Below are 15,783 nucleotides of genomic sequence, written 5' to 3'. Positions count from 1 at the left end.
TATGAAACAACATTAAATAACATTAACCAACATACAAATTATACAACATAAAAAAACATTTAACGACATGAAACTTAAACAACATTTTTAAAAACATTTAACAACATAAAACTTAAACGCCTACTCTATGCTTCTTTTGGTCCAAAGATGTGCAACAAGATCCTGTTGTAGGTACTTATTTGTGGCACGAGAACGTATCATTCTATAGCGCCTCATGTACTCATTTATAGAGATACTACCAGTTCTTGGATTGAAAGGCAAATTAGGCCTATCATATATTTTTGCACGAGCCCTTCTTAACCTATTTGGATCTTCTTGGTCGTCATCGGACTCTCCATCAATATACCCATCTCGCTCATCCTCCATTATCATATTGTGTAATATGATGCAAGACATCATGATGGAGTCCAAATTTTCTCGAATCCACCCTCTTGCATGTTCGCTGATGATTTTCCACCGTGCTTGTAGAATACCGAAAGCTCTCTCAACATCTTTCTGGTATGCCTCTTGGTGTAAGGTAAACAACTTTTATGCGTCATTCCTAGGGATTGGAATTGCTTGGACAAGTGTCGCCTACTTTGGGTAGATGCCATCTGCCAAGTAATACCCCATATTGTATTGACGGTTGTTGATGTAGTAGTTAAGTTGATGTGCTTTACCTTTCGTCAAGTTATTGAAGAGGGGTGAATGCCCAAGAATTGTAATGTCATTTTGGGATCCAGGGACTCCAAACAAAGCATGCCAGATCCATGTGTCATATGAGGCAACCGCCTCTAACACAACAGTTGGCTTTCTCAAACTTCTACTAAAGCCTCATTGCCATCCGGTGGGATAGTTCTTCCAATCCTAATGCATGCAGTGTAATGACCCTATCATGCCCGAAAACCCATGGTCTTCAGCTTTGCAAAGGAGTCGATTCAGATCTTCTTGATTTAGCTCGCGGAGGTACTCGTCTTTGTAAACCTGAACAATTGTGTCACATAATTGTTCAAGAGTATCAAGGCATGTAGACTCAGACATACCATGGGTTTCATCCATCGAATCAGCTAGGGAGCCATAGGCCATCATTCGGAGTGCAACAGTAACCTTCTGATAAGGTGAGAAATCAGGGTGGCCTGCTTTGTCCCACTTCTGTTTAAAGTATGGATTGACCTGCTGGACATCACGAAGTAAACGCTAAAAAACATGACACCTCATTTGGAAGCGACATCTGAAATCCTCTTCTATGTACACCAAGTTGGGGTTAAAGTAGTTGTTCATCAGATTGGCATGCACCATCGCTCTGTTTCGTGATTTGTAAAAGCAACCAGCAACAGAGCCACCCTATTGAGGTTGTTCCTTAGTTGGCTAACACACCATGGCCGCAGCCATGACTGCTACTCTGTTTTGTTTGTTATGCCTTACTTGAACTTTTTCATCAAACTCCTCATCTTCTCGTCTCATTTGCACCCATTTTGCTTCCAATTTGGAATTGAATGAGGACCCCCAGTTGGAATTGGAAGAGGATCCAAAGTTGGAATTCATTGCAAACTTGAATTGAAAAATATTAAATTGAAATAGATTGAATTCAAAGTTGTGTGAATTATAGCCCAATATCAACCCTATTTATAGCAAAAAAAAAAAAAAAATTTCAAATCCAACGGCTAGCTAACGTTAGCATGATGCCAGCTACCAACGGTTAGCTGACATCACTTAGCCGTTGGATTTGAATTTAAGTTGTAGTTTTTAAATAATAAATTATGTTTGACCCTATGACCTTTTGGCCCTCGGTTGGAGACGGAGGCAAATATGGCCCTGTACTGTTCATTAAAATATTAGGCCATCTCCAACCGAAGGGTCCAGAGGGCCAGAGGGCCGAAAATAGTCTGAAAATCGTCTCCAACCAAGGGCTAGGCCAGAGGGCTCTGGAATCTAGGAGGGCCCCACGGGATCAGAGAAGGCTAGAAGCCTGGAGGGCTAGCTGCAAGCAGCCAACCAGCCAGCCTGGGGCTGCCTATTTTTTTTAATGCTTTGTTATTTCTGTCGGTTATAGCCGACAGAAATAATATATACTATATTATTAGTGTCGGTTATAACCGACATTAATAGCAATGTTAGTGTAATATCATTTTGAACAGTGTCGATTAAAACCGACACTAATTTGAATTCTAATTTGAATTCCAACGGCTAGCCAGTCACTAGTCGTTGTATTCAATTTTTTTTTTGTTTTTATGAATTTAAACCTTTTTTTTTCTATAACTTCCTATAACTTTTTTTCTAGAACTTATATATTTTACAAAATTTGGTTCATATTTTTTTTAAATTCCATTTTTTTTCCTATAACTTCTATTTCACAAAATTTGTTTCATATTTTTTTTTTAAATTCCATTTTTTTCCTATAACTTCTATTTCACAAAATTTGTTTCATATTCCATTTTTTTCCTATAACTTCTATACAAAATTTATTTCATATTTTTTTTAAATTCCATTTTTTCCCTATAACTTCTATTTCACAAAATTTGTTTCATATTTTTTTTAAATTCCATTTTTTTTCCTATAACTTCTATTTCACAAAATTTGTTTCATATTTTTTTTAAATTCTATTTTTTTCCTATAACTTCCTAAGCCATTATACAACATTAAATTCAATTAAGTAACATGAAACAATATTAAACAATATGAAACAACATTAATAACATTAACAACATAAAAATTATACAACATGAATTTAAGTTGGATTTGAATTTAAGTTGTAGTTTTTAAATAATAAATTATGTTTGGCCCTATGGCCCTTTGGCCCTCGGCTGGAGACGATTTTTTGTGACAGGGTTAAAACGAGCCCTCTGGTCCTCTGGCCCTTGGTTGGAGATGGAGGCAAATATGGCCCTGTACTGTTCATTAAAATATTAATATCTTGGAGAATCTTGGAGGGCCAGATGGCTAAAACGAGCCATCTGGCCAGCCATCGGTTGGAGATGACCTTAATATCTTGAAGGGCCAGAAGGCTAAAACGAGCCATCTAGCCAACCCTTAATTGGAGATGGCCTAATAGTTTAATGAACAGTGCTAGACCATATTTCTTACCATCTCCAACTGAGGGGGCCAAAGGGCCATAGGCCAAACATAATTTATTATTTCAATTGAATCAATATGGTTACTTAAATTAAACTACCTCAATAATTTTTCGAGATGTAATATCAATAATTTTAAGGAATGGATTTCGAGTGATATGTGTTGCTAAAGTGAGTAACTCTCCAGATTTCTTGTCGCTATGTATTCTCAATAATTTTTCGAATTGGATGTCGAGTGCCACGTGTCGTATGTGGAACTCTCCATATTTCTTGTCGATATGTACTCTCAATAATTTTTCAGATAAGATTTCGAGTGCCACGTGTCGATATGTGAGTAACTCTCCATATTTCTTGTCGATATGTAATCTTAATAATTTTTCGTATAGGATTTCGACTGCCATGTGCCGAAATGTAATTGGTTGTGCGAATTTTAGATAAGATTTTCATATGCATTTCTTACCTTCAGCTTCCAATGTCCATAAATAGGGTGGATATTGGGCTATAATTCACACACCTTCATCTTTGCCATTTCCAATATCTCTTTCAATTCAAGTTTGCAATGAATTTCAACTTTGGATCCTCTTCAAATTCCAAATGGGAGTCCTCATCCAATTCGGAATTGGAAGATAAATGGGCGCATATGAGACGAAAAGATGAGGAGTCCGATGAAGAAGATAAAGCATGGCGAAACACAACATATATGGCAGCAATGGCTAAGGTTATGGCACGTGAGGCAATTGAAGAACAACCTCAATGGGGTGGCTCTGCTGGTATGGCATGTGAGGCAACTGAAAAACAACATCAATGGGGTGGCTCTGCTGATGGTCGTTCTTACAAACCACGAAATGGAGAGATGATGCATGATACTCTGATGAACAACTACTTCAACCCTAACTCGGTGTACACCGAAGAAGATTTCAAACGTCGCTTCCAGATGAGGCGTCATGTCTTCGAGCGTTTACTTCATGATGTCTAACATGTCAATCCATACTTTTGACATAAGCTGGATAAAGCAGGTCGCCCTGGTTTTTCACATCATCAAAAGGTTACTATTGTATTTTGAATGCTTGCCTATGCCTCCGAAGCTAATGCAATGGATGATACATATGGTATGTCTGAGTCTACATGCCTTCATAATGTTGCTGAATTCTGTCACACAGTTATTCAGATTTACAAAAAGAAGTACCCTCGCGAACCAAATCAAGCAGATATGGATTGGCTTCTTCACAAAACTAAAGACCGTGGCTTTCCCACCATGATAGGGTCATTAGATTACATGCATTAGCACTGGAAGAACTTTCCCACCAAATGACAATGAGGATTTAGCGGAAGATCGAGAAAGCTAATGATTGTGTTAGAGGTGGTTGCCTCATTTGACACATGGATCTGGCATGTTTTCTTTGGAGTCTCGGGATCCCAAAATGACATTACAGTACTTAGGTGTTCACCTCTCTTCAATAACCTGACGGAGGGTAAATCTCCTCAACTTTAATACTACATCAACGGGCGTCAGTACAATATGAGGTATTACTTGGTAGATGGCATCTACCTGAAGTGGGCGACACTTGTCCAAGCAATTAGAAACCCTGTGGATGACACCCAAAGGTTACACTAAGAGGCATACTAGAAACATGTTGAGAGAGCTTTCGGCATCCTACAAGCTAGGTGGAAGATCATTAAGGAACCGACAAGAGGGTGGAGTCGAGATAAATTGTAACGAACCGTCCCCAATTATTACGAATTTTAAAATTTTAAAATGTGAAATTTCAAAAATGCCCTCTAAGGCAAATGCATTGACTTTTGTTGACCGCCTTGTCGTGTCATGTAATGAAGGAAATATTTGTGAAAGCTAGTTCATTTGAGCAGCATCTATGCATGCAATTAACAATTAAAAGGCTGAATCATGCTTGTATGCACTCAAAAACAAAACTTCACCCATGAAATTCAAGCCCTAGTGAGTGTGGTGAACCAAGACACAACTCAAGAATAAAGTGAGTTGAGAAATATTATACCTTTGTTGATTCCTCTTTGCATAAGCAAAGGCTAATCACCCAAGAGATAGGGTCTTTATTCCTTACTTCTTAGCTCCATGGATTTCTTGGATGAAGATGGTAGAATGGATTCTCCAAGTTCCCAAAATAGAGAACCTCTAAGTCTCCACACCAAGGAGAGCATTGATGAGGAGATGAGTGACCTAAAGGAAGCAAGATTGCTAGCTAATTTCCTCTAGGGTGGCCGGCCTCTTAGAGAGAAAATGAGAGCTTGTGTTCTCTCCAATTTCCTCAAAGAAAACTCTAATGATGAAATGGTTATAAAGTCCTTCATATAGTCCCTTCAATTAAGTGACTAAAAGAACCAAAACCTCTTTCTTTCTCTATATGGCCAGCCTCCTTAAAGCTATGGGCTGTTTAGGCCTTTTTGGGTCTTAAGTCAATAGGTTGTCATACAACTTATGTTAATAGGCTTGACATTCAAATCCCATTGGGCCTTGCAACCCAAAACTAACTCGAGGTCTATAACAAACTTATTCGTTTGATTAATTAACATATTTAATTAATCTTAGCCATAAATAATTAAACCATTTAATTATCCTTACTCATCTCCGTTATTTCTTCAATCCTTACCTTACACAGTGTACGATTTGTTAGGTTCCTTTTAGCGAGGCAGTGGGCGATTAGAACTCTTCAAATCGATTGTGAATTGAAACTTATTTTCAATTCTCCCTTTAGTGTTTACACACCTTTAGGGCTTCCACAAACCATGAGTGACACCTAGCAGTATATCATGCTACCCAAGCTAATCACAAGAGGTGGAGAACCTATTCAGTTTAGGATTACAACGCAATACGATCTTTCTCTAATACAATACTCTTGACCACATTGTTTGGTTTGATAGTTTATTCATGTTTACTATCCAATGTGGTTCTCTTACTTATATGATTACTTTGAACGTGATTTGGAACGACTTTTTAAATCTCATTCATACTCTAGGCAAAGATTCTTAATCATATCATAGAGTATTCTCCCTCAAACGGTTTGAAGGTTAGAGATCACTCTTTGCGCATTCATTCGCCTTCATGGCTAAGTGGCTTGACCTCAACTATGTCACGGACACCCTCTGATGGAGTGAATTTGACATAGTCAAAGATCAAGGACCTAACCACAAGCCAACTATGATGCTTTAGGTCAAAGGACTACTTTACATTATCCCAACCATGAGTTCTCATGTGACATGAGTATGAGAACTCCTCGGTGACCATGTTCAGTGGACTCATTCTCTATTGAGCACCTTCATGCTTGTCTTGGTGTCAGTCGCACCAATGACTCGAAACCAATCACTCTCTTTAAGAGAAGACATAACACGTACTGATCTTAACAGACTGTCAATGCCCAATTGGCAATCCTATGATCAAGAACGTTTAGGATATGTATACGAAAGAGAATGGTCTCATGAATCTAAATTCTTTAGATCATATTCTCCCAATTACATATTCCTTGGACTTATTGTTTAAGCATATAACATTTATATGAGACGGCATAAAACAATATTCTTTGCCATTTATATTAAACTAGATTAATTTAACATGTGAAATGTCCATAAAGTATCATCATATGATTGGTTTTAAGGCATATTTCCAACATGTAAGATCCGTTTTCTTGGCATATCCTCGTAGTACTCGTTACTACGAGCGTGTGGGTGCAAACAGAACATAATTTGAAGCTATAATGAAGGAGTTAATAACGAACGAAGTTGAGGGTAAAATGGTCATTTGACCATAAATCTGGAAGGCTCCAGATTTTGTTGGAGCATTGATTTGGTGCCATATGTGTGGCTAGGATGAAGAGATAAAGAGAAGGAGGAAGAAAATGAGAGGCACGAGAGAGAAAATAAGGAAGAGGGTGACCAATCAAAAAGCAGAGAAATGAGAGAAAAGAGAGAGAGTTGAGGGAGCAGCCAATCAGACCCTTTCCCCTTGACCTGTTACATAGCGACCCGACCTGAGTTTCGGCGACTTTTCTTGACAATTTTTCATCTATTTTTTTGGTGATTTACTAACTTCCACAGCTACCAAACAACTCTCTGGCATTCCCTCTTCCATTTCCACCCAAAACCCAGTTCCTTTAACCCTAGATTTGAGGAGAATGAAACTTGTGGGTTCCGAAAGGGTCATGGTGAGAATCGCCAATCTTACAGGTTCTGACCACCACCACCACCACCACCAAACCATTCCTCTAGAGGCCAAGAACAAACCCCAAACAAGTTTGGGAGCTGCGGAGCATCAGAGGAGATGAATTAATAATCACCTATTTCTAGGGTTTTGGCAGGATCGAGGGCTAATCGGGGTGTTTTCCGGTCAAATTGGACTTTAACCTAGGTATAAAAGTTGTTCCTCTCATTGAGATCTACTTGCCTATAAAATTTGGGATTTTTTAGAGTTAGTTGGAAAATTGGGTTTCCATTCTCTGGAAACCACCACCTGCGGTGCGTGGCCTTTTGGGCCATTGCCTCGTGGCGGTTCGGGCGGAGGCATGTGGGGGAAACTCGAGGTTCCTCCTTAGGTTTTCTAATGTGCCAAATCCGAATCCGCCGTTTTTTTTCAAATTCTATCGTTTAGGTATAGTTTTACTAAAAGGTCTCTAATTGTGTTTAAGCATGTTGGCGGGAAGCAACGTCATCCTCACTAGTTCGAGCAGTTCTTAGGTAATAAAGTCTATGAGTGGACCCCTTCTTAACTTACTTGTTTTTATAAAATATTAGCCTAGCATGCATTTCATATTTCATGACTTGAATATGATTTATAATATGCTTTATGGACTTTTATCATTATGGTTTACGAAATAGTTTGATTTATCAAAAATATGTTTTATTAAAGGTATTGAATTATTGGATTTGCTTATATGAATTTCTATGGATTTCAAATATGACTTATTATGGATTTACGAATATGATTTACCATGGATTTGTGAGTTGAGTTTTGGAGCTTTTGAGTTTTGGTTTAGATATGAGATTTTAAGGTATGTTTTTGGTACTTCACTACTACAAAAGAGGCTATCATCGACGAACCAAAAACCGACAAGAACTCCAATTTTTGTCAAAATTTTGATAAAAATCCGACATAAAATTATACAATGTCGGATTGGAATAACGACACCATTGCTAGCGTCACAAAAGGGCTTTGATGTCGGTTTGTGCACTTAATCTGCCATAACTCAGCATTGGTTAAAAGCGACACCCACTATGACTTCGGCTAAAAGCGACGTGATGTTCTGACATGATGGCGGTCATAACCGACGTCAACTAGTAGCTAACAAATAAAATACTTAATATATTGTCGATCATAACAGACATTACACAACATCTCGATAAATAAAATAATTATCATGCATTCCTACACAGATGGTACATGAGATGCAAACTTCACAAATTCAATTTATTCAAGAATTCAACTGGGGTCTTTGGGTGTAGAATTTCTTGTTAAATGCATTCTATTTCATATAAATAAGGAAGTACAAGTAACACATATATAGGAGCTATTAGAGAACCGGTTACAAGATGAAGATAAAAAAACTAACAATTACATATAATACTAATCAGAGCTCCATGCTTCCATATAATACTAGCAGCTGTCATGATGTTTTCTCGTGTTTGCCTTTATCGAAGACCACATATTCTGTAGCTCCATGCTGCCATATATAATACTAGCAGCTCCATGCTGCCATGTTTGCCATCAGATCAATGAAACTATTACAACAGTGCTCCATATTTTGTTGCTATACCTTTAAATGATGGATCTAGAACGGAGACAACTCTGTGGTAGTTTTTCCTTGAGATGCGATTTGGGGCTGTACTAGTGGTTGCATCGTCTTTTTTTTTTTTTTTTTTTTTTTTTTTTATAGATCTCAGGTCCCTACAAAATAAACAACACAAGCATGAGGAGTTGAAGATTTTTTTCTTGTATGGTATATTTCAATCCGTGAACCTGAGTGCATAAATCAACAAGGGAGGGTGAGAAGTTTACCTATGAGTGCGTCAACACCAAGATCAATCCTGCTATCCTTCTAGTGATGCAATAAATCCATGTCTGCGAGGTCTTTTGGTTTGTAGAAACGGAGGTTAGGGTTTGAGAAAATGTGGAGAGAGAAGCTGTGGTTTTAAGGTGTGCTTGGAAGAAGGGAGAAATAGATGAGGGAGGTTAGCCTCTGGGCTTGAGGTGAAGCATTTTGAAATGAACCATTCAACTTTTTGACACTCTTTATTGGAAATCATGGCGTCGGTTTAAATGTTGGTGTTGGTCTTAACTGACACAAACTTCTGACACACTTTTTGAAATTCACGTAGCGTCAGTTTAATGAAACTCGCGTCAAATTAAAAGATGATAGCGTCGGTTAAAACCGACACCAACTTCTGACACACTTTTTGAAATTCACGTAGCGTCGGTATAATGAAACTCACGTCAAATTAAAAGATGATAGCGTCGGTTAAAACCGACACCAACTTTTGACACACTTTTTGAAATTCACGTAGCGTCAGTTTAATGAAACTCGTGTCGAATTAAAAGATGATATCGTTGGTTAAAACAGACACTAAGTCTGTCTATCCATTTCCTCGTGTAGAACAAGCGGGAAATTTCCCGCCTAATATTTCAAATTATCTGACCAATGGCATCAGCTAAAAGCGACAGCATACTAGTTTTAGAAAAAAAAAATTTAACCCAAAGAAAAAAAAATAACCAGCTTTTTTTTTTTTTTTTTTTTATGTTATCTCATATAACATTTTAAGATTTTAATAAATAAAATATATAATAAAAAACAGAAATATAATTTTATTATAAAATATCATCACATACTAAGTGAAACATAGTCTAATTAATACTTCAAATACATAAAATAATTAATATATTTTAATTCCGATTTTGATTATTTTTTATAGCTACACTCCTTGATCCTATATTCATAAAATGAATGAATTCGATCTTCAATTTAAAATATTTAAACTAGTGGATACCACAAAATCTTATGTTATATACTTAATGAAAGTATAAATAAACTCTAAGTGTTAGTGAATCTATCGTTTTGATGGGATACGCATCCGACAAAACTAATCACAAAAAAAAAAAAAATACAAACATTCATAGATCAAGTAACGGGACAAAACTTTTGACGGTTATAAACGAAAAATCACGATTTAACGGTTATTTTAACTCCAATTTTGATGTTTTTTTACAGCTACACTCCTTGACCCTATATGAATACAATGAATGAATTCAATCTTCAATTTAAAATATTTACACTTGTGGATACCCAAAAATCTTATGTTAATACTTATTGAAAGTATAAATAAACTCAAAGAGTTAGTGAATCTATCGTTTTGATGGGATACGTATTTTACGAAACTAATTTCAATGATCCAACCGTCAAACTTGTTTGTATATGCTTCGAGATCACATATGCCAAAAATCACAAAAAAAAAAAAACATTCAGAGATCAAATAATGAGACAAAACTTTTCGACGATTATAAACTAAAAATCACGATTTAACGGTTATTTTAACTCTGATTTTGATGATTTTTTACAGCTACACTCCTTGATCCTATATGAATACAATGAACTAATTTGATCATCAATTTTAAATATTTACAGAAGTGGATACCACAAATTCTTATGTCATGATGATCGATGACAATTGAATATTTACATGCAAGCTTTGAGTTCCATTGGCAAGGTTTAAACTTTTAAGAAAGGCTTCACAACCTTGAAAACAAAAACTCTTTCATTTTGCATATCCTTGCACATTTAACATTTTGTAATAAACTAGTAGTGTATGGATGTTTGTTTATTAGGCTCTTATTTTTTAGTGTAGATGTAGTACTTAAATGACAAACGTATTTTAATGTTTTGAAGTAATATTTATGTGGCAATGTGTGGTATGTGCAAATTTAAGAAAAAATATATATTTTTCTTAACGGGTCATAACGGGTCGGGTAAAGTGACCTAACCTGTTAAGGACCTATTAAGATAATGGGTGAGACATGACATGACTTGTTAAGATAATAGGTGTTACACAAAAACGACAGACACGACCCGTTTGCCAAGCCTAGTTGCGTGCCACGTCATAAACTCATCCTTAAGAAAGATGCAAGAGAGGAAGAAGAAAACACGGGGGAGAGTATATAAAAACCATCAATCTGTCGCTTACAACCGACACCAAATTTCAAAATATTAAAAAAAACTAAAATCTATGTCACTCAGAACCGTCGCAGGCTTTAAATTATTTAAAAACAATAATTAGTGTGGCCTAGAAGGGACACCCATACTTTATGTCACTTAAAAACGACACTGTTTTATTTAAAGCGACACCATTATTTAAAAATTATTAAAATGTATGTCAGTTATAAGCGACATTAAATGTTTACGTCGGTTTAAAATCGACATAGACATTTTATGACGCTTATAAGCGACAGTAAATCCAACATCATGTTCAGTAGGTGTCACAACTGCCTTGTTCGCCACTATATTATATTAAAGCGACACCACCCACTAACACTATAAGGCCTTTTGTAGTAGTGCTTATCTAGTGGTTATCATACGGCACATCCCCACATAACGGGTATAGATGTATATGGCTATAAGACACAGTTGATGAGGATGAGTAAGATATGACATATGATATACCCCCAGGTTCACTAGCCACGGCTAGTGTCGGTATGGATGTATGCTATTTTATACAGCTTCACCTTTGGGTAATGGACATGTCATTTAGCTTCACATCCGGGTGATGGACAAGTTATACAGCTTCACCTTCGGGTGATGGACAAGTACTGCCTTTGGGCGACTATGATACCTAGAGTACAATATTGAGGAGATTTGCGGATTTTCCTTCGAGCGGTGTTTTCAGCATTACTGGGAATGGTTTTGCACGTACATGTTTACGAAGGTTTTGGCATGGCATGCTAGGGTTTTCATAAAGTCTACTATATAGTATTATATATGTTTCCAAAACAAAGGGTCACTATGTTCTAAAATAAAATGGTTTTCCTATTATTAGTATTATTATTGTAAACTTTGGTCCACTCACTTTTTCTGTTTTGCACCCCCTCAAGAGTTAGAGTCGAGACACATAATCTCGACGTCAGGACACCTCCGCATAGGCATATTCGATTCTTATCTAGGTAAGACCCATTCCTCGATTCGTGCCTTTCTATCATAATTCTTTCACTTGATTCTTGGTTAGTTGTATGCTCTAAACATGATTCTGCACTAGTGTATCTCTTTCTAATTACATATTTTATCGGTATGTATTTTTTAATGGCTTCGTCACCCTTAGGTGTCGGGCAGCACGTGCCTATCCTGATATTTGGGGATATTGGGGTTGGGGCATGTTAGTTTGGTATCAGAGCATGGTTTGTTCAGAGCATACTTAGGATCTTCTTTTACTCGGTTAATGTGTCAGCCTTGATATCATTTGGATGTCACAGCTTTCGTTTGTTGATGTCCTTCTGCACGATTGTGCAACACCCATTCTACTTGATTAGTCACATCTTATTCGAAGCAATAGAAATTCATGTCGAGATTGTGCCTCAAGTTTGATGTCATAGGTTACAAATGACTTTCAACATCCGACCGCTACTCTGCGACATGCGTTCCCAATGAATGGCGGGTAGTGTCAGTTCTGCATAAAATAACATGAATTAGAAGAAAACTTAGTAGGATGAAGTCTAGTTGGGATCAGTTAAGGATCGAGGGCGATGATGGTTCTCTACGACATGTTTTCTTAGGAATGGTGGGTAAAGGCATACCTGTTTGGAAATTGCTTATGACATTCGAAGTTCGTGTTGGAGAAAATTATGGAAACACCAGTCGTAGGCAAAGTTAGTAGGTATCTGTGAGCTAGACCTAATCAGCTTCATCGGACTTGTTGCTTCCACTAAGGAAATTCATGTGGACTCTCAGGAAAATCTCTTAGTGATTGTTTCACTGATAATATCCTTGTCTACTTCAAGCACGAGGTTAGTTACTAGACATCTACAACCAGCTTTATACAAATTCCTCAAATGTCGACCTCGCTTGGACTTCGTACCTTTCTGGGGAGACATGAGCATAGCAGAAGTTAATCTTACCAAATCCAAGGTTGTGACAGTCAGTAATCGATGATCCTCTTGAGGGTCGTGAATTACAAAATATGATTAATCTTGTCGATTCCTATCGACAATTGTCATTGATTCGTTGACCATAACCCAAACTCTCATCTTCAGTTAGGAAATGAGTCAGTTTTGCTCATGATGTTGCCTTACCCTACCATTGTTCTTAAATTCTTCGGTGACATCAATAAATTTTTCATTCGATAGTGATGTTTTACTGAAGGTGTAGTTGTGAACGCTTTTACCTTTCGACGGTTGGGATCATCTGATGCGAACCATTCTATCTACGACCTTGAGTTATCTACTACCATCTTGGCTTGGAAATTCGATGACACATCTCCGTGGAGAAATTCATCAGATCGTTATTAAGCTCGCACTTTTCCTAGTTATCTTCACTCGAAAATAGCTAAATCTTTGATAGCGGCGAAGGATATGATACATCAATGTCTACGATTGCACCATTGCGTACCACCCTGATTGTGCAATTGTAGTTACTGACGATCGTAGTAGAAAAACACTTAGGTATCGAATGCTTTTCAAGCAGTTCTATTTTCACCTTATGCAGAACCCTCGAATACTTTTGTGATGTTACTTGTTTGATCATCAAGAAACCTTGTTAACTAGTCTTCAAGTTCGACCTTTCTATCCTTGGCCTAAAATGACAAGGAATTGAGTAGTCATTTAGCATAATTCTTCATTTTTGAAATCATCAGACTCTCTTACGTTTTGGTCGGCATTTGCTTTGTTCGTAATCCCATATTCACCTCCTAGCACTAAAAGATGTTTTAGTCAATCATGGATCACTCTTCTATTTTTCGTATCATTTCTAAAGTAAACGGACTGCCCAGGAAGACCACTTAGATGTTGAAGTTTTTAGTTGAGGTCATGAGTCCTTGAATCACCCAATCAGCACCCTATCGACTGAATCTTCACCATTGGTGATTTATTATTCCCAGAATTACCGTTGTAACGAATTGTTGTGAATTATGGGTCAAGGAAAAATCTAAGTTCCCATTTGTCAGTTTCATTAGATTATCGTCCAAGTAGAGTTAGGTTTGACCATTTCAAGTTGTTGTTACCTAATTAAGTTAGGTACGTATATGTACTCAAGCATCGAAGTTGTATATTCAATCCAGAGATCTTGTACTCTAGACTTAATAGAGTTGTTTTAACCCTCAAATTTTTGAGTGTTCTTTTAGTCTTCCTAACATGGTTTCTTGCTAAATCCGTGAGGAATTCAAAATAGATCGACTCGACTGAAATGTGTGCCCACTTTCATATCGATTTTGACAAGAACATTAAGAGCATAACCTTTTCACATGCATACCAGACTTATCAGGAAGAGTTCGAAGTGGTTTTGAGGTTGAAGTTGTTTTTTAGTAAGGGATTGGTGAAAGTAATAATCCAAGTGGTTAACAGATTACATCACCAATCACTATCTTCACGTATAAATGAATAGTCACATCCTATTATCTTTCTACAATTCATAGGCATCATATCATACTCTAGTAGTTATTTGACAATGATTTTGCCTAAATATTTTAAGGGTATTTCTCACCCAACCCTAAAACACATTTTATATGCATCGACAGAGATTAAATTCCATCTTGGGTTCCGAGTATGGTGATCGTAAGGCTAGTTCTATGAATAGTTTGAAGCAGTAACCATTATTCGGAGAAAGTGAGCAAATTTATGGTTCTTCTATTATAGATTTCGAGTTTTATACCTCTCGACCAGGAGAGCAACAATTGTGGTTAGTCATAGAGGAATGTTATATGACATGTGTTCATCTCTGCACATCTTTCAGCTACTTCACTCTAGGATCTTATTGTTCGTGGGAATGTGGATGTTGAGGCACTTCTAGCAGTTTTGATTGGTGCGCGCTGGGATAGTGCGGGAGCATGATCGAGGCGTGAATGGGATGATCTAGGCATATTTCACATTAAGGAGCACAATAACGCTTTGGCAACTTCTCATTTGCTTACCGAAACAATGATGAGTTATTAGCATTACAAGCTGCAGACTGTAATATCGATGGCTTAATTGTTGGGTTCACTAAGCAAGTAGGCAAGTCGGCAAGTCGGCCCGTCTACAGTAGGAGGTAGGAGTTATGAGTTAGCTATGATTAGGACTTGACTCAAGACACACAATCATTCTCGGAGTACATGACATGACGAATGCTTGGGCAAGGCCTATTTTCATTTTTGGTTTTGATTTTCCGTACAAACATTTTGAAAATTCATTATTTTATTTATATAGGTAATTTTGCCATTACAAATTTTGGGTGATTTATTTCCACTTTCGGTTTTAAACTTAGTACAAGCATTTTAATTCTATGTTATATATCTATTTTAGAAGTTGTTTTCTTATACGTATATATATTTTTGAATTTATGTTATTGCATAATTATATGTATTTGCAACTTTTTATTTTTATATGAGTATTATACTACTATATTATTGAGGAAGGAAGAAGGTGTGAGCTTGGAGGCATGAATGAGGATAATTGCAATCTGATCACAACGGAATGACATTCTCTTTTGTGCAGCTGCTCTAACTTGATTTTTTTCCTTGTATATATATTTATACATATTTT

The sequence above is a fragment of the Malus sylvestris genome, chromosome 5, assembly GCF_916048215.2.
Source record: "Malus sylvestris chromosome 5, drMalSylv7.2, whole genome shotgun sequence".
In the NCBI taxonomy this organism is placed as follows: Eukaryota; Viridiplantae; Streptophyta; class Magnoliopsida; order Rosales; family Rosaceae; genus Malus; species Malus sylvestris.
Note: the sequence above shows the minus strand (reverse complement) of the source record.